Below are 20921 nucleotides of genomic sequence, written 5' to 3'. Positions count from 1 at the left end.
TGTTGGGACTATCCCGGACAGATGTCGAACCGTTGAAGATGAAAACAATTTGTGTAACGAATTTTAAAGCAAATCATACTGAAAGCGGTTATTTATTGGGCCTTCAAATTTAAAAAAAAAGTCATCATAATAATATTTACAGAATGCTCCCGATTTTTGCTGCTGAGAGATTTTATTCAGAAGAATGGAAAAAACAGATATTCTATTATCCTGAATAAAATCTGGAAATTGGATATTACTTTTACTGAATTTAACATGCTAAAAGTTACACCCTCTTTCTTTCTACATTGACAATGTAAGATAACAAATTTATATAAATATTTCGAATGCCTGGAGTGATACTTGCGCCAAGACGTCGAAGTAGCTCCTCGAAAATTATAACTCGCAGGAATTAGTTTTGAAATTAAAGCAAAAAATTAATTTGCGTGTGCCCCTCTGAAATTAGAATGCTAATTGGTTCTAATTTTCGAACTTAGAAATTCGCTTTCTGTTTATAAAATATTTCTCCATGTTTTATTTCCACTTTTTAAGATTTGATGTCTGACTGTCAGTCAATCTGTCTGTCTGCCGTCCGTACCGATGTCGTCCAAATAAATTTAATAATTATATTTGATTGTAAAACTACATGAATTCATTCTACTGTCAGGATATATGCAGAAACATAGGCTATAATATAAAGCAGAATCTTACTAAGTTTCGTGAAAATCGCACTATTACTAATAAAGTTATAATAAGTATAAATTGTCGCTTCAGTGCAAATTCTCGAATATCAATATCACGTGAAAGTGAACATTCTGACATAATATATGCATATATATTACGTGCTAGGTACTAATGAGGCAAAATTCGACTCAATTCTTTTATATAAGAAATACGCAAAAACTTTTATACCCGAAGTATCCCGCTCCCGGTTTCCCGACATGTAATCATTCGTGGCGGTATTCCTGTTCCTTTCTTTGGGTAGGTAGGTGAATGTGTCTCGCTGAGTTACGGATCTGCCACGGACCTATGTAAGCTGCTGATGAATCGTCCAGACTAACTGCTTGTTGACGCATTTCATTTTGTTCCTACGTAAGGCTGAAAAAACATTCGAAGTCTGATTTGCGCTTTTTGAACAGTGCAGCAAGTACGGCAACATTATCCGCCCAACCGAACAGCCGCGACTTTTCTGGTACGTCCAGCCTTATCGAAAGACGCATTTCAGATATCCAACCGTAAGATGAGTCTCTGTGGCAACGCAATCTTCATGTTCCTCTCGCTCTCCAGCATTTTATGGACCAAGCGGTGGTCCTTGCAGATAATCCCTCAATATCCGAAATAGGTAGCTCAGATTCCGAAACTATTTTTTAATTTCTGGTGTGCCTAACATCTCTGCTATCTTACGGAATCGAAGGCATTTCTGATATCAAGCATTACGAGGATTACTACTCGACTCTAACTCTCTCAGGGGCAGGGCGTATCGCTTCACCAAGTTTATTCCTCATAAGCTTCTCGACCATATTCAATTTACTCATTTGTAAGAATCTTGCCACCTTCCAGCGATACATTTTACTTCTCACTTCAGGTTCATATATCTCTGTCGGATTACCCCCTAGTTTTAGAGCCTCTTTCTTTTTCATAGCGAGAACTGCTTCTTCTGGGTCTAATGGGTAATACCCAACGTCTCCCACAAAAAATATTCGTAGAGAATAATGTCCGCACAATTCGACCCATCTGTACGGCAATAAGAGAACAGAGTTTGCGCATGGCCTGGATTTTTTGGGCATATAACCGAGTCCCTACATATCCCCATCCACTTCGTCGGCTAGCTCTTGAGCTCTTGGTAGCGGTGAACTTTACTTTTTGTTTATCCCACAGGGGAACCTCTTTTCAACTGACCTTTACACTGATCTTTTCGCCAAACGGTGGAGATTATTACACGGTAGAGATTATTACACTCCCCCCCAAGTCGGCTATTTCAACCGTCTACAAATACTTAGAAGGGTACGATCGTCCCAGGTTCATATGCCCAAAGCTATTTTGTTTTTAAAATCGGCTTGGGATTCAACAAGCATTCAAGCAATCAAAATGGAAGAAACTTTTGGATCACACTTTTTTGAATATACAATTATTAACCACTACCCAAAATTATTGGCATATAAAATATTGGAGTCAGAGACGTAAACTTGCCTGCAAAAGGTGGTGAAAGTCAACTCAATATAAATGAATTCTTCTAACCTTTGTGATTTACTTTCGTCATGATTTTACACATTAGACTGGTTTACACTGAAAATCAAAAGTTTCATGTTTAAATAGATTAGTTTTAGTGTTCTGATGGAAAACAACATAATTTTTTTTAAATAATTCATGTTTTTTGGAATACAATTTCACTTGAAAGGTCCTGTGGGCAGAACGCCTGCTATAAGTTTGACAATTATTACTCGATTAAAAAGAAAACTAAATTATCTTTCCAAATATATGCTACTTGTTTAGACCTGATGAAAATTAACTGAGTTATAGAGGACCAAATTTATTTCAGTTTTTAATTCTTTTTTTCCAATTAAAAAAATAAAAAAAAATTAGTTTTATTTTTTTGTAATCGTCTAAATTGGACTAGGTATTCTTCTGACAGGCCTTTTCAAGTGAAATCGTACCCCAGAAAGCATAAATTTATTATTTAAACAAGTCGGAATACCGGAAGCTCGTGCTTCGGGTATAAAGGTTTTGTGTTCATCTTATCTAAGAAATTTCAACGCATATTTTTCTACCCGTATACAGCTTCAAAATTACGAGACATACGTACATATTACAGCCGTAGATGTTACGCTCACCCTAAACAAACAAACTGCCTATTTTCGAATACTGTACACATATAGGCACGTATATAAATTGATCGTACCCATATTTCCGATTTACTTCTTATATCTATTATATCTGAATCAGGCTCTACCCGCAAAGTTCATTAGCACGCATATACTATATACCTACATACACACATGTCTCGTTGGAATAATTGATATTCATATACAAATGATTAAAGAACTAAACAAAATAATTCTTTTCCACCCAATTCATACGAAGCTACTTCGTTGTGGTATTGACAAATTGATATGTGATGATGACGTCATGCAGGTTGTAGAGTGCACGAAATTCACAAAAAATTGTAAAGTTTTACCCCCTATAACTTTGTTAATAATAGTTGGATTTTCTTCAAACTTGACCAAATTGCGCATTATGTTCTTCATTATACCCATGCCAAATTTTGTACTTCTGGGACGAACATAAGGGGGGTGCCGAGTAAATTTCTAAAATGTGGAAATATACTATTATTAACTTTATTTGTGCAAATATCGGAACCGGATATATTTTGAGGCCTAGATTTCGTAGAGATGCACTACTGAGATTTTTTGCAGATTTTTCGGTTGGATAGGTTCTGAGAACGAGACCTGTTACACTTTTTGGGGGTCATATTTTGAGCCCTCACTCCCCTATGTTTCACCCGATATCAAATATTGAACCAGTTTCGAAAAATACTAATTGAGACCTTTCATTTGATACCCCACATGGCTACATTTTATGAAAAAAAATTTTGCAGCCTCCTTTCACATGTATGGGGAGCCCCCCCTTAAACTTAACATAAAATAGCGTCAGTTGCTGCATGTAAAGGGAACGGCAGATCACATACTCCTACCAATTTTCGTGATAATCGGTTCAGCCGTTTCCGAATAAATCGGCTGTGACAGACAGACAGACAGACAGACAGACAGACATCGAATCGATTCTAATAAGGTTTTGTTTCACACAAAACCTTAAAAAACTGCAAGAGCGAAAAGAAAAAGAAGTCATCAATTACGAAAATTTAAGTAAAATTTGTCCACAACTGTTATAAATCCTTGGAATATTAATAATTGATATTTTTGTTATTAATAGAAACGCCTGGGAAATATAAATTATAAGAAATTAGAATTGGCCAAAATTTATTCCTTCTAATTTTCGAGCTGATAGTGTATAATGCACAGTTCCCAACATTCTCCATAAATCAAATACGTAATCTATTCCAAAATATCTTATTTAATCATCTCAATGTAAAGTCAGCGTAAGCACGAAATAATAAGGTGAGGCTTCCCTTGTTTTTCTCCACTTTAGGCAGGTGAATAATAGTTGAGATGGATTTCACTCATGTTGAATATTCGCTAGTTGCAATAACTCATCGGCACCATCACAAAACATTGAAAGAACAACGTTTACAAAATCAAAAACAACTTAAACAAGTGCATTAACATGAGTTACACCAAAAGCAACACAAAAATTGATAGTGTTGTGTTTATTAAGGGTAGTAACCATTTCTGAGTTTTCTTAATGATATATTGATTAAAATAATTACATTTTTTTTAATTGATGATGACCGTGATTTTTTAAATAATTTAGAGAAAATAGCTTGCATTTATGTATGCACGTGTTGCAATTACTTATTACCGGACGTATTTTGTTCCAATTGACCAAAAATTATCGAAATATAATTTTTGTATCGGAAGGAATTATTGCAAGTCATTGCAAGATATGCAGGCTATTTACCGGTTACCCACCATTTTCAATTCTCTGTAGACACGTTGACTAGCGATTTTTTTTTATTAAAATCGGTTCAATGTCTGTCTGTCCCTCTGTCTGTCTGCCTGTCACATGTACTTTTCTCACTGATTGAAACGAAATTTGGTGAAAACTGTGAAGACCAAGGAGGGGGGGGGGTTGCCCATACATGTAAAGTGGGGGTGTAAATTTTTTTTCACCGAATATACCCAAGTGGGATATCAAATGAAAGGTTTCGATTAGTACTTTTCGAAGCCAGTCTTAGTTTTGAGATTTGTTAGAAAGGCGGGGAGTGGCAGGGGGTCAACAATCGTTGCAGATTGCGATGGGGCTGCCAGTTAATCGATCCGATACATTTTCTACCAAACAGATGAAAGAGGATCGCAGAATTAGAGGGCACTGCAGGGGGAGGGGGATCCGTGAGGCGGGCGTTTTTTCGCATACACACAGTGCTTTAAATACGTATTTCCAAGGCCTGCAATCATATGCAAACATATAGTCTTTTATCGTTAAGCAACCTACAGTGTTTTGTTTGACCTTAAGCCACCACACTTAGCATAAGCAACTATCACTCTAATGATAGTAACATGTATCCATATTAATATATATGATCTAAGTACCAATTCGAGGCAAAGTTCTGCCTATACAGTCCATAAGCTGTGAAAGCTCCCTTCGTCTTTGCCTGTGCATGCTCGTTTCAAAGAAACGTCGTATCAAGAATAATGAGACATTTCACTTCTTTAGAGAGTTGAAAAGTTATGCTCCTTATCTCTGGAAGGCAAAGGCCACCCAGCTCCCTCGTTCATAATAAATATGATGGTGCCTTTATTGTGATTTACTGAAAGACCATGTTTGAAGCACTAACTATCAATCAAATCAACGGTGCGTTGTACATATATTTTGCAAGACACCATTCTGGGAGCTCGATCAACAGCTAGCGCAACCATGGGGCGCACCTTACGTTCGCAATAATTAGACCAGCTAAAGTGATGGGATCAAATAGCTTTTCTCCTAGTATACGTGAAAGTGCTTTTCAAATGTAGAGAGCGGGATTATGGAGGAAAACTTTGGAAACTATGTTATAAGAACCTCCGGAAGTTTATCTAAAGATATCAATATAGTGAACAGTGTTTTCGACGGTGGGAGTCTATGGGTGACTATCGAGGGAAAAAGTTGAAGCCCTTAATGAAACATAACATATAGCAGTTGTTGATATGAAGTCTCAACTTGTTTCTGACGCATCACCTAGGTTTTTCAAGATTCAATTCATGCTGCGCCACAGTGAAAGACGAAAACAAGAGCCATCCAGATATTTCTTAAAAGCACTGAATAAGCTATAAAATATGTCCATATTGTAAAAAAATTATATATTGAAGTGTTTCGAACAGTTGCATCAGTTTGCAGAAGTAGTCAATCTCACATGCGTTCGGTTCAGTCAAGGGTCGAAATTGTCCATGAATCACGCAGTCTATCTGCCTCTTGGCTCATTTTGCCAAGAAAGTTGCCACTCGGTACGTGCCCGTTGACGCCCTTTACAGGCAATCACTTTTCTTAAATCTTGCCCTTGCGGTTGTAGACCGCTTCACGTTTCTTGACAGGGTGAGCAGCGAGGATTTCTCCCGCGATCACCATCACGCCGGTTCTGGGACAATGCGATAAGTGGACGCTTCACGCAACGCTCACCGTCTCTCACTTCAGCAAAGCGCTTACGATGCACCTCCTTTCCAAAGGCATTGGCCTATACCTTAGCGCCATAGAGCAGAACAGATTGTGCTGTTCCCATTAAAAACACGTCTCCTGGAAGATACAGGATCTCCAACATTCGCCGCTGACACAAGGCCGAGACTTCAGTTGCTACCTTGCTGGCTGATGCCTTTATTTGCTCGAAGAAGTTCATTTTCGAGTCGAGCATTAAACCAAGCTATTTAACCACTGGTTTTGGCAGAGGCAGATGGACTGCGCGGCTCATCGGCAACTTAGGTGCGTGGCTGAATCGGAAGCATAGTGAGACTGATTATTTCCTTGCTCAATTTTTAAGTGGGCATGGAGGTTTTCAGTCTTACCTGAAAGGCGCGTTCTCCGGATTGTGTGTTTTGCAATGGAGTTGTGGACGACGCCCACCACACTTTTTTTTCTTGTGGAAGGTGGGAGGGGGTTCGTCAGCAACTCTATTTAAACACAGGGGATCTCTCTCCAGACAGCATTCTCGAAGAGATGCTGAGGACTGCTGACAGGTGTAACCGTGTTGCCCATTACGTTCGGGCCCTTCTCGTTGCTAAGAAGATAGAACTCGACCGGTGGATGAGCCGGATGGTAGGGGGTTCCTTGAACTGACAAACGGTTCCAGGCTAGCTCTCTGACGATGGGGAGGTGTTTAGTTGGTAGTCCGACGACGTACCGAATCGAGAGTCCAACACTGTGTGCGTAAATGCATTCACCTACCCTACCCCAAAAAAAAAATTGTCCTCCTATTTCCCCTAAGAACATTACAAAAGGCGCCCAACGTCGGGCCCAACATTTCCAGGATTCAGGCCTCATTTCTTATTTGCAGGTTTTCTGAATCTAGTGGAAGGTAGCCTATTCCGGCTCACAACTTCGTTTGGTGGTGTCGGACAGAGTATCAATAGATTCTTAACATTGTTCCCGGCTAGGCTCCACGTACACTTGCCTTCACATTTCTAGTTTTAGGTTTCACGCCTTTTTCCCCGGAAGCAAGTGTTCCTAAGCCTCAATTTCCCACCTAGTAACGTAGAGTTTCCTGCCCCATCCCTGGTAGAATACCATAAGAGTTAGTCGCTTGTTGTGTTTGTCTTTGAGACTTAACGTTTCGTAGGTGATTGCCTTCCAGAAGCCTCTAGATCTACGGGCCTTTGCGGCTATAAGCTGAAAGGTATTGCCGTCCAAGCTTCTGAGGAGTGTCTTTCTCTACCTTTATGCGAAACGGCAATTTCTTCGTTTCAGAATTTGGAAAAAAACTAAGTATTCTTTCTTCTTCATAGGGATGAAGTGACGGGTGAGATGAATTCTTGATGGAATACGAAGGTAGTCGGTTATATTCTGTGCCGTTCCGTCCTCAATGATTCATCTTCACTTAATTCTCTGACTTCAGACGAGGAATATTGAATTCTCGCGATCCTTTTTGTTTATTTTTTTTATATCATACTCTGCAACGGGAAGGAACTCGATTGTTGTTTCTTCCTTAACAAGCACTGTATGTGGAAGTTTTTCTGCACGCAGGTGAACCAATTTTTAAGATTGGGATAGCATTTTGGCCCTCCGAGAGTTTTGCGAGAGTTGCGAATAAGGAGTTGACAATTTAGGGAAAGAGGAGTCCTCCTATTCCCCTAAGTCCATTACAAGGTGTTGAAAGAAGAAGTCCATCCTTGGTGAGTATTTCACTCTTTTCTTTCGGACTTTTACTTGTTCTGCTCATTGAACAATTACATTGGAAAGAAAGGAATTTTTTTTTAGAAGGCTCTAGAAACCTTGCGAAAGGATTTCTGTTCATTCAAGCCATCTAAAGTTTGCAAAAAGGGGATTTTGTTGCTACCGGACCACAAACTAAATTATATGTATATAAGCTTGAAAATGGAAGCACAGTTATATACACGCCCTATACTTACATTTGCAGCGTATTCTATCATATTATAGTTGTGACATACATTGGTTGCTTATTCACTTCCAACCATGACATTGAGATGAATTCTTTTTACGAAAAAAATTAAAATAATGAATTAAACTTATTAGTAAGTGACTAGTAACTTATAAAGATAAAAAGAATTGCCGTTTTAACAAAGCAATGTGTGAGGAAATTGTAAGCAGCGGAATCAATATTATACGTGAAGTAAACAGAGGACTAGTCCAAGTACTTTAAGGAGTGAAGACAATGTGCAGGCTTCAGTTCGACGCGCACCCGATTTTTCGTGGCACAGACGTTCGCATTATGAATATTATGTACATCTTTAGGCCGCATTTCGAAATTAGATCTGAAATTGATTGATTTAAATTTACGCAATGCTCAATCATTCTATTGACTTTGACGACAGTTTCCTTTCGAAGATCGCGCATTGCAGATAGTAAATGCAAAGATTAGAGCAACAAAGTCATCTATCTCTGCGCTTGTGGCCGAGTACCCTCGAAATCGTTTAGAAACATGCTCAATGCGAGACTGCCTTTTCCAAATCATCTCCAATCTTTTCCCTGTCGTATATTCTACTCTCTTGATGGCTGGTTCCACTAATTTGAGAGCTCCGCCATTAGTGGATGGTCCCCCTGAATTTCAATACAAATAGGTGTCGCTAAATGACACTCACAACACTTCACTGCGAAACGTATGAGGTTGACTATCGATTTGACTATCAATGTAGTGCTTTTCAGATCAAATTATTTTGGTAAATGGATTTTGAAAAAATAAAGCACATTTGAATATTTAACTAAGCCCACGAGAATTGTCATCGTTGTTCACATAGAGAAACACAGAACCTTTATACCTCAAAAACTACTTTCCACTTTTCCGACTAATTCAGACATAGTTCTCTTGTTTGATTCATTGAATGATAAATTGTAAAAGGCGATGCCTTGATGATAAAACACTGCTATGAGGTTTGCGTATGATGTTGCTGAAGACAAGGGTCATGAGGCAGTTTGAGAGTGTGGCCGTCGTTTTCCACAAAGAAGGATTCCCAACAAGCATACGTTCGAAGCAACGTATCGTATCTTTAGGGAAACTGAAGGAAGTCATAATCATAATGCCCCCGAACATTATCAGAATATCGGAGCTGCAGCGGAGGAACGAATCGTGGATGTCTTCACAGAAAATCCTGACTTGAACCACACATGACGGACCGGAATACTGCTTCGTACAGATAATCGCTAACATCAACACATCAAAGTCCAGGATCTTCTCCTAACAGACAAGGAGATGACTTAATGTAGGCGCTTTTTTGAGCGAAAACATTCTGATGGAAATTTTTTTCATGAAAATCCTATGGATCAATGAGGCTGCCTTTACAGGAAGTGGAGCATTCAATAAGAGGAACAACCACGTTTAGCTTCAACTGAACCCCCGTGCAATTCGCATTTTTCGATTCCAACATGAATTCAGCGTTAATATTTCAATATGTGTAGTAGGCTTTCGCGAAATAATAATTTAATAACCCTTAAAATACTTTACAGATGGATAGACGCCCAGACCATAACGGAAGAATTGTTACAGAGTTTTTAAAGCGAGAATTCGGAAAAAGATGGATTGGTCGATATGGCCCAGTTGCATGGCCTCTGAAAAATTCCGATCTGCCACCTCTAGATTTTTATCTTATTAAAAGCGCAACCAATCATTCTCCAAGGGTATCTGCCACAAAGAATTCATGCTGTTTGCCCTTAATTAGAAGAAAAACAAAACCTTATTAAAATCGATTCAATGTCTGTCTGTCTGTCACACGCACTTTTCTCCAAAACGACTAAACAGATCCAAACGAAATTTGGTAGACAAATGGGAACTATGAAGTGCCACCCATACAGCGAGTGGCTGCATTAGCATAGAAGGCAATATTTTGTATATGCGTGCTAAATTTCATGGAAATCTGGCCATAAACGCCAAAGTTATAGTAGTTCAAACTTAGCAATTCCGCGCGAATTAACTGCTTCTAAAGCCAGGCAAATAAGATGCTGACATCATAATTAACGGGAATAATTGCATTCACGTGAAATATCAAAGTCACATTTATGAAGAATCTACTTATCTGCAGCACATTTTAAGGCTTTGTGTAAAACACTTATGTGAAATCTAATCTTCGAGAAATGTCCCATTCCCGTATCTGCTCAAATAAATTTACTAATAGTATATTATCAACTTTTAGAAATTGATTAGAAAAGACCACTTAAGTTTAGCCTAGACCGACATAGAGGACAGCCTCGTGCATACACACGCCAAGTTTCATGAAAATCCAACTACTAGTGTCAAAGTTATAGCAGTTCAAACTTATCAATTTCGTGCCAATTAACAGCATTCTAAGCCATACAAATAAGATGCTGACGCCATAATTAACGAGAGTAATTGACATTCGAATGAAATATTAAAATTCGATTCAAAAAGAATCTAATTCTCCCCAGCCCTTTTTTATATTTGATGTTGGTTAAATTGTTGGCATTTGTTAATAATATTAAACTGAGAGTGTGAAGCGTGTGAGGTTGACTATTTTCAATACAGGGGTTTCCATCAAATGATTTCTTTAAATCGCTTACTAAAAAATAGAGGTATATGGAATTTTTAACTATATTACACGGAGCTGTCGTGCACTCGTCGCTCCTCACATCTTTTTCTTTTTTTTCAGCCTTTGTCCCGTTCACAAGCGGGGTTGGCTCATCGTGGTCGGTTCTGTCATTTTATTTTTTCAAATGCCTGATCAGGATGTAATCGCGAGACCTTTAAATCATCATCCAACGTATCAAGCCACTGTTGTTCCGGCCTGCTTGTTGGTTGCTTACTATTGACTTCGATGTTCTGACCAATATTGGTAAGTGAATTCTCTTTTGCGTGAATTACGTGACCATACCATCGAAAAGGCCTCTCTGGTAGTTTTTCACCGATCGTTGCAAATCCATATCGATAGCGGATATTCTCATTTTGAAAATTCGGATATCAGGACATTTCTCATTCTTAATTGCAAACAAAATACAGTTAGAACAAATACAAAAACACTCGTAGAAGCCACTAACGTTAAGTAATTATAAATATAAATAAAGGTTACGTAAGGACATAAGGCGACTACTAGTTTTCGTGCTCGAGCCTGAGCCTGTACCCGATAATCGCGCTCATAAAATCTACAAGAACGCAAATTCCGCTTAGAACTTTTTGCAGTGATCTTAATTTGATTTTCCCCCTTAAGGGAAGTCTTCGAGAAAGTTTACGAAATCACTGTTATTAGAGAGCCTTTAAACACACCACATAGAAACCTATTTCATTACATACTGCAATATCTCTGCTAGATTTTCAGTAAATAGGTACAACTCAACCGCACCCCTCGCCGCTGGCCTTTAAGAGTGAGCAAATAAACTCCTGGTATTTAATATTCCTCGGATGGAGTTTGCTGGGGTTGTACATTTTGTTTTGACGCAGTCTGAGAAGAAGGTGTCTTAGTGCTGTACTCACATATTGGTACCGAAAACAACAATAGCAAGAACAGGGAAGGGTGTACTCTAGCAAAACATTCGTTGCTCTATGTGAGAAAAACTTCAAATGGTCCTAGGTGGACGATACCGGGAAGTGACGGTCTGAGGAACTCCCGGAAAACCCCTAGATTACCTCTAGAGGAAGTTTCAACATATTTGCAGAATCTGATAACAATAGTACGCTTTCACCCATATAGGAGACAATGGCACTCATATTATAATATCTGCATCAGTAGAATTAATCCAAAGATCTAATGGACAAGGTAGTAATATGCAATGGTGACACAAAATGAGCGGATACTAACGACGAATTTAAATCTCAGGATCATAGCTGATAATTGTAATACTTGGGCCGTAGAACGGAAGCCGAATTCTGGTCCTGGCTGGCAGAACTGATATGATGCTTTCAAATACCGAAAACATATTAATTAATTGTGAGAGTCAATAGTCAATTCGAGTCAATAGTTAATATTCGACAAAACTTATGTGAGAAGAGGGTGACACAAAGCAGTCTTTCTCTGCATAAAATATAGTGCATATAAGACAGAAGGCTTTAATACAGGGTCGGGTCGAGAAAGCATTTAAGGGGAACACATTCTCAAAGATGAAGTTGAAAATACGCCGCTACAGGAAGTTATAACACATTATAATACGTTTATCAGTAAGGAATAAGTATGTTTAACAAAGTCACGCACACCAGCAAGCGGGGATGCCTTAAAGAGTTTTACATACGTTTTATAAGCAAACTCCAGAGCTGGTAATTTGCAATAGTTTTTCTCTATCATAGCCTATACGAATGGACCTTTGGATCTACGGTTTGATTTTTGACCAATCACTTTTTTGCCGAGACGATAGGCATACTATTCAAAAAATAGAAACAGCGGATAAGGGTTTCATCCAGGGTATTTTATTATGTCCAACTTAAAACTGCCAGTTCTTGAAGCCTAAACCAGGCTAAGCAAAATTTTTTGTTTAGGAAATGAGAGACCCTAGGTGCACATCTACTTGATGTTGGACTCTAACAAATGTTGCTCCGTGGCGACTTTAGAGGTTACAAATGAATGCAGTTCGAAAAACTTGCGCCAGGTTACTTGAAAGCTAAAACGGTTGTTCCCAGCTGACTAAGTCGATCCTGAGTTGCTTCTCTGAACGGACACTTTGGTGCAATATAGATAAAAGACCTAACTAGAAAACAGGGGGTCATCCGATAGAACCCACCGTGAGTATTTCTCCTGTAGGACGTGGTGTACAGTGGATTTGCTTCACTTAGGCGTGATTATCGTCAACAAATAATCTGCAGATGTAGAAAAGACCATGCCGTTAATGAGTAGCTCTCGATAATCTGTATGAGGGGAATGGAATAAATTCACGTTAAAAAGGTACAGAATACTGAAGAACGTTAGAGGCAAATCACCGAAAAGCAACATGGAATGATTGCTTAAGGTACCACATTAATCACCCATAATAAGCAGTGTATCCAATGAGGGTACCGCGAAGTGTACTGCTAGCGCAACTTTTGATGTAACATTGAAATTATAAATAATTTTAGGTTGGATAATTTTCTCTTTGGTCCTGTGTGTGGTATTGCCTGTGATTTGTTGCAGAGAGAATGGAGTTGGAAGATGGACTGAGGGCTAGCATTACTCACCTATACATTATGGCTGAGATGTTGAAACCGGAAGAAAAGCGCGGCGGAAATTTCCAAATAATGGAGATTTGGAAGAAATGTGGAAGGAAATCACAAAAAGTGGAAAAGAAATTCGCTTTCCTCGCGAAGTAAAACCTTGCATCGGCCAGACAGATAAACACCGTGACAGAATAAACCGATTTTAATAAGGTTTTGTTTTACACAAATACCAATTCTCGCAAATGAATTAAATTGCTATTATTATATCTTTGGCATCGTTTACTGCCTCCTGAAGCTAGCAACTTCCAATCCCTGTTTACCTAACTCAATTGATATCAATAAGGAAACTTTGTAAAACCTTTTAGTAAAAATACCTTCCTTACCTCCTAATTGAAATGTAGGCAAATATAGAAATGTACATTGCAATTTGAAAAGGGTAAATAGTTTAGAGATCTCCCGAAAGTAAAGCGAATTAAAAAATATTCATTGACTTGCATTCCCCAATATTTTTGCTGAGTGTTTGCACCAGATAACAAATGCTTCAAAACATCCGCAAATGAAGTCGAGGCCACCTTAAGAGACATAAGCAGTCATTTTCGTCGTTTTGATATCATCTGTGAGAGAAACGATAAATTAAAAACGTAGAAGAAATTAAAAATGTTAACAAGATGAAGATCAAGACTTTTAACAGCTATAAAATTTCAAGGCTATCTGATAAATTTGTTGAGATTACTTCTAGTCCTCGTTATTCGTGATAAATAAACTTAAATGCATATAAATTGACTTTGGAGAAATATGTATGGTCGGAACATGCAGGGAAGCTGGCAGATGATGCAGAATTTGAACATCTAAACGGACCAATGTCGTGACTATTATTATGATTAGCGAGATTGTTGTAAAACAGCGTATGTATGGTACGTAACAGCTAATTAGCCACCGAAAATAATTAAATCAAGTGATTGCTTGAAAAATTAGCCTAATATGTGTGGCGTCTAATTAATAATGACAATGGAAACGTTCATTTAGCAAATTGCCAAATGCAGTCTATTGCAAAAGCGTGACTTCTCGTAATAGGTTTTGAAAGGTTTTTGTCTGGAAGTTAATTTCAACGAAGGGTGTTGCAGTTTCAGTTTTATTTGTGGTTTATCGAATATTATTACCGATAGACACTTACGAAATATTGAATTGAATCTTTTGTGGCAAGCGGACTTTGTAGAGTATTTCTCACACATTTTTCATGTTAATGGTTCCGAAGAAACGGTGACTTTATTATTTTTCGAAATTTTTACCAAACATATTATTTTCTCCCGAATTTCCCACGGATATTTTCATATATATCTATGTACATACAATTATTAGTAATTGTAATATCTGCAGCTTCGCTGCATGTGCAATATTCTGGTAACAAGCTGACAAGAAAATTAATAATTAATAGGACCCGTAACTTGGTCAATACAAACCTTTCAGTTTCCTAATTCCCATCTCGACATTCATTTATATAAAAAAAAAAAAAATTTTAAAATAGCCATTTTTATTTACAAAACGCTTTCTTTTTTTTCCAAACCGATAAAATTCATGTTAATTTTTCCAAATTTTTAATTAGAAATTTCCTAGAATTCCGGAAACAATCATTAACGTTTTCGTTGTTGCTTCCACATAGATCTGTCAATGCTGCATATTAATAGATGCATTTCTAATGCTTGTTTCTGGCTAAGATGAAATGCGTACGAATGCAATTCTGTGGGGAGTTCGTTGTTGTAATTAGATTGGTGCGAGACAGGACAGCTATCTACAAATTATGGAAAAAATCGAGGCAGCCTTTTGCTGTTATCTTAGCTGGGAAGGAAGAGAAGAAGGTTCAAAGTCTGGGCAGGACATTCGGCAGCTGAGGAAGTGAACGGGAAAATTTTGAGGAATGCAGTTTTGACGGCGAACAAAATGGGAAGCGACACAAAGGAGGTCCTTTTTGTGGATTTCTTGGTTCTTTGGAGAAACATTCACTCAAAGCTAATCATAAAATCGTTAAAACATTGAGATTTCCCAGAGAGTTCTTCGCGACAATATTGTTGTAGAAAAACGAACGTTTTCAGGTATTTAAATTGGCAAGTTTCATGAGTGTGGAAGATTGAAGTGAATAACGGGGTATAAGTAATTAGACAGGAATAAATTTACAATACAAGTTTTATGTGAAATAAAACCTTACTAGAATTGATTCGATGTCTGCCGATGTGAGAACATGTGGTCTGTGAATCCCCTTACGTGTAGCAAGTAGTGCCATTTTTTGTTGAAGTTGTGGGGTGGCATGCGAATGGGGAACGGAAATTTTTTTCGCCGCTTAGGGTATCAAATGAAAGGGCTCAATTAGTACCTTCCGAAACAGACCCCAAATTCGATAATGGGTGAAATGTAGGGGAATGAGGGCTCAAAATGTGTGGCAGATCTCGTTCTGAAAACCAATCCAACCGAAAAATTTGCATCTGTATTTAAACGAAATCTAGGCATCAAAATACATCCCATTCCGAAATCTGCTCATATAAATCAGGATATTTTAGAAATTTAGCTGGAAACCCCCCTTAAGTTCATACTAGAAGTTTAAAATTGGCAAAATGGCACAAGCATGAGGGACAGTTTAGGGCATAACTGTCTGAAGGAAATGGTACAACATTTTATGTGAATTATGTGTATTCTAAAAGGTTTTCGACGTTATCATCATCACAACATATCGATTCGCTGTTACCACAACAAAGTGAGTTCTTGCAAGTAGGCGGTCGGAGGAAAACATTTCGGTTTAGTTTTTTAATAATTTGCATATCAATATCAATTACTCCAGACAGATATATATACATGTATTTATATGTATATACTAATTAAGCTTTGGGGTAGTTCCTATTACAGGTAGGTATATTTGTAGATTAAACAAGCGTTATTTAATATAAGTACGTACTCTATATGTACATATGTATGGTTTTGCACATGAAGTAGATTATGCATGTATAAGTACAGTATTCGGTAATAGGCAATTTTTTGTTTGTTTACGATGAGCATAATATCTACGTCCGTAATATATATAATACTTATATCTTATAGTTTGAAGGGGTTTTTCAGCCATATACAAATGGAAAAATGTGCGTAGAAAGTTTCTCACATAAGATGAACACAAAACCTTCATACCAGAAGCTCCCAGTGTTCCGACTTGTGAATTAATTTGCAATGGAATGAATCCATGTTGGAATTAACTATCCATTGCGTAAGGTTAAAAAAAGATTCCTAGAAACTTACTTACGGTACAATTTCGTGATAGTGATGTATCTTTCACTGATGCTACGGACAACAAACAGCACTTTACATATATAGTCACTTAATAGGTTACGGAGGAGGGTTTGAGGCAACGTATTTTACTTTTTACTATTCACAGTAAAACAGAAATAAAATGCTGAGATCAGGGAAAGCGATAAACAAAGTATAGTTGAAATTATTCCACTGTGCTAAATCCTATCTGATTTCTCTTGGTGACAGCTCCCGCGACCGGCCGACCAAGAAAATGCATCCAATGTCATTAGAAACAACATGTCTCGGAAAAATACTAGGGCGTCTACCTCAGTCGACGAGGCAGGACGGGTCCCGGTCCTGTCGAGAAATGAACATGGTATCTTGACGCATGGACAGCGAAAGGACTTAAATAATTTAATCCGGGCAAAACAAATACGTTCCTGCACGCTAAATATTGACAACCTAACTGAAAAAAAACGGGAACTCGCTAGAGCTATTCAGAAAAGGCGCATTGATAACTGCGCCCTGCAAGAAACCCGTTAGTCTGGTGCCAAAAGCTGCGAAATAGAACGGGAACGCCGATCCGCCGAACGCCGGGAACTTTTCTATTTGGTAGTCCACACACTCAATACGATTTTAGCATTGCCATCTCACCAACTCAGAGGGTTTCCGTGACGCCATTAAAGAAGTCGAACGATTTGATGATCGATGGATGAAGCTCACCATTATATCAGCTGATCACGCTAGTCACTTCTTCATCGCATAAGCACCACAGACGAGTCGGTCAGATGCCGAAAATGTCGAAGGCAGACGGTAACAGGTGCATGGGGAATTGCATGTGTAATTGCAGAGCCGTTCCAAATGAGATTATCGCACTTTAACATCGGCGGTTGATTGCCGTCCTGCGAATCAATATTAATAATAATAATAACCGTTGGCGCAACAACCTATATTGGATCAGGGCCTTGAAGTGTGTTAGAGTACTTCATTTAAGACGGTAACAGTACACTAAAGTACACTGTAGGAGGCAATGTGGTGAGCATTGCGCTCGCCCGGGGTTATTACCCTGATTTGACTCAGGTACTCATTCACAGCTGGGTCGACTGGTATCCGATATCCACTCACAATAACAAATCTCTCTGCCACTAGTAAGATTTGAACCGCGACCTTCCGCTACGATAGCTCAGCGCTCTAACGACTTGAGCCATATGGATACTCCTGCGAATCAAGCCACCAGTAAAACAGCGTGATGAATACACTGACTTGTCGTGCATTAAATGGTGCTTATTTGGTGGGAAGAAAGAAGAAATGATCTCACTTACGCCATTCCCAACTATTACGAATGTGGAAGAATCGTGGAACCAAATTAAAGACACAATCCACACTGCTACCCTCAGGGCTACCAAGCCAAGTAAATGGTACACACAACCGAGATACTTGGCTTGGGAATGCCAATGTTTAGATGAAGGTACATGAAAAGAAACGCCTCTTTCACTAGTTTCTCGACGATAAAACGTTGGTCGAATTGGCAAATTGACAAGAATGCCAACCGGCCCATTACAAAAATCTTTACGATAAGCTGCGCACTTGGAATGACGAAAGTGATCAGTATCGACTTGTTGGTGCTCAGAGGTGGCGGTGAGGAAGATGGGGCGGCAACCCTGTCGGCTGAACCAAAGCCAAGTGGCCGAGGTGAACCTCCAAGCTGTGGCATCGCGACACGCCGTATCGCATTGGCTTGTCGGCCCTGATGCAGTAGGCGAATGCTCCAGGGCCTAATTAGGGCGATCAGACGTGAGACTGCAGCGGGACTCATCTAAAGTGGCAATAGTCACGAAACCTTCCCAGGGGCATACTGATACCATAGGAACTGATATAGCTCCTGGACTCATATACTTCGGGAGAATTCCTGTTGTATATGAGTACAGCTCGGTTGTTAGCGGTTGGCCCCCTAGTGGAAGCTTCATTGGGGTTGTGGTGGTGCTCAAGCGAGAAGAGTTTTTCGGGCCTCGGCGTGGTGTTGCGTTCCAACACGGGTGCCGTACTCCTTAATTCGGTAAATATTTAGACAGGTCTTGCATCCACCTGTATAAATGCTAAGCCATGCATTTGGTATAGACTATTACCGTTGCTGCTTGTCACAGCGGGGCTCTGATTGTGATCACACAATCAATCCGTGTCTTAAGAAGACCGTGGGATTAAGTCTCCACGACAGGTACCTAGGTAAAACACTCAAGGACTCACTGTACCGACTTGTTAAAAGCCGAAACGAATCCACACAAAATATCGAACATTTCTGTTGTGTTAATGACCAGAACGGTACTTTGCTTACCGACCGTCGAGCCGGGACAGATAGATGGCGAGAATATTTCGACCAGATTTCAACTGATGAATTGGTGTTCTTTGTGATCGACGTATCAACAAACATCTCAAATCTAATATTTACCGCAATGTTGTCCGTATTGTCGCTCTCTATGGTTCTGAGTGTTGGCCGACTATAAAAGACAATAAACGCAATGTATTGCACTAGTGGCGTGATACGTTTTGATCACACCCGAAATGAGGATACCGCGATGGTTATGAGGTTGTATCGATCATGGAAAAACTGGCGTCTTCGATGATATGGTCACGCAATTTGCGCTAACAAGAATTTACTTGCCAAGATTGGTCTGAACATCGAAGTCGATGATAAACGACCAAAAGGCCAGCCGGAACAACGGTGGTTTGATACGCTGGATGGGGATTTTAAAGCCTCGCGACTGCATTCAGATCAGGCATTTGATAGAACTGAATGGCGACACCGATCACGACGAGCCGACCCCGCTTGTGAACGGAACAAAGGCTGAAGAAAAAGAAGAATAATATCACTCAATATTATTCCGCATTGGTCGTGAATGACAATATTAGCAGAACAAATTATATGACTGACCCACGTGCAGAATATTTGGTGACTCCCTAATTGTGCAATTTTGGTGAAACTCTTATTTGACATGTTTCTAATTTATTATTTCATTTGTTTTATTCTGTTTGAATTTAGTATCATGTTTTTCTTAAATTTATTACTATGGTTTCATTTTCCTTCATTTCATTTTTTTATTTGGTTTGTGCTTATTGCTTCAATTTCTCTACGTTGCTTTGCAAAAGCAAAGAGACAGGATGTGTACCAACACGAAGGCGTGAATTTTCAATAAAATTAAAAGTGCCTTGTGAAATAATTATGTAAGAGTGCACAAATTGTGAAAGCCAGTATGAATAGTTGAAGAGTTCGAACAATTGAAAATCTAAATCTCATCACTGTTAACAAAGAAAAATAAACAAGTCGGGAAACCGGAAGCTGGACGCTTCAGGTACGAAAGGTTTTGTATATTTCTTAGTACGTAGCACGTAATATATCCATATATTATGTGAGAGTATCCACTTTCGGGTGATATTGACATTCATAGTCTTCAATTTTCAAAGAGGCAACAAATTTGAGGTATTATAACTTTGTTAGTAATCGTGCGATTTCCACCAAACTTGGTAAGATCATGCTCTACATTATAGATGTATCACTGCAAAATTTGATGGTACTAGGATGAACTTAAGGGGGTTTCTAACCAATTACAAAAAATTGTAGTAATGTACTATTATTAACTTTATTTAAACAGATATCGGCATGGAAGGTATTTCGGAGCCCAGGCACCATGTAGTGGCAGCCTCCTGATTTTTTTTAGATTTTTCGGTTTGGTAGTTTCTGAGAATGGTCCCCTTAAAGAAGTGATCACTTTCAACCCCCGCGCTCCCCACTCTTCCAAAGAATGTGAAAACTAAGATCGTTTGTGTTTACACAAAACCTTAAAAAGGAAGAACAACCGTATTAGCGAAATTGTGAACAAAGGAAATCATCAATGTTGTTATGTCTTCACATGTTATGTACATTATTATGCCATTTGTGTATAGATTTGATTGGTAAACGTCACGAGAAGGAGGTTACGCACAAGTTATCAGTGATACTCGGGTTCAAATAATCAATATCCTAAAATTTGCAAAAAATCGTTAAATTAAATTAAAAAATGTGAGTGAGTAAAAAGGAATTAACTATAACGCCGACAAAATCCGTCCACAACCACCAACGCCAGTTACCTAAGGTAATATCCATGAAACAAAAATACAAATTTATAGTGAAGATCATTTTCGAAAAGTAGTTTCTGAGTTCGATATTAAAAAAAAACTCTACTGAACTTACCAGCTGAAGTCTAGCAAATGATTAGTTGTCATCATGAAAGGTATTGACCTTGGTGTGAATTCG

The sequence above is a fragment of the Hermetia illucens genome, chromosome 1, assembly GCF_905115235.1.
Source record: "Hermetia illucens chromosome 1, iHerIll2.2.curated.20191125, whole genome shotgun sequence".
NCBI classification, from domain to species: Eukaryota; Metazoa; Arthropoda; class Insecta; order Diptera; family Stratiomyidae; genus Hermetia; species Hermetia illucens.
The sequence above is the reverse complement of the archived record's forward strand: the minus strand, read 5'-3'. Positions refer to the sequence as shown.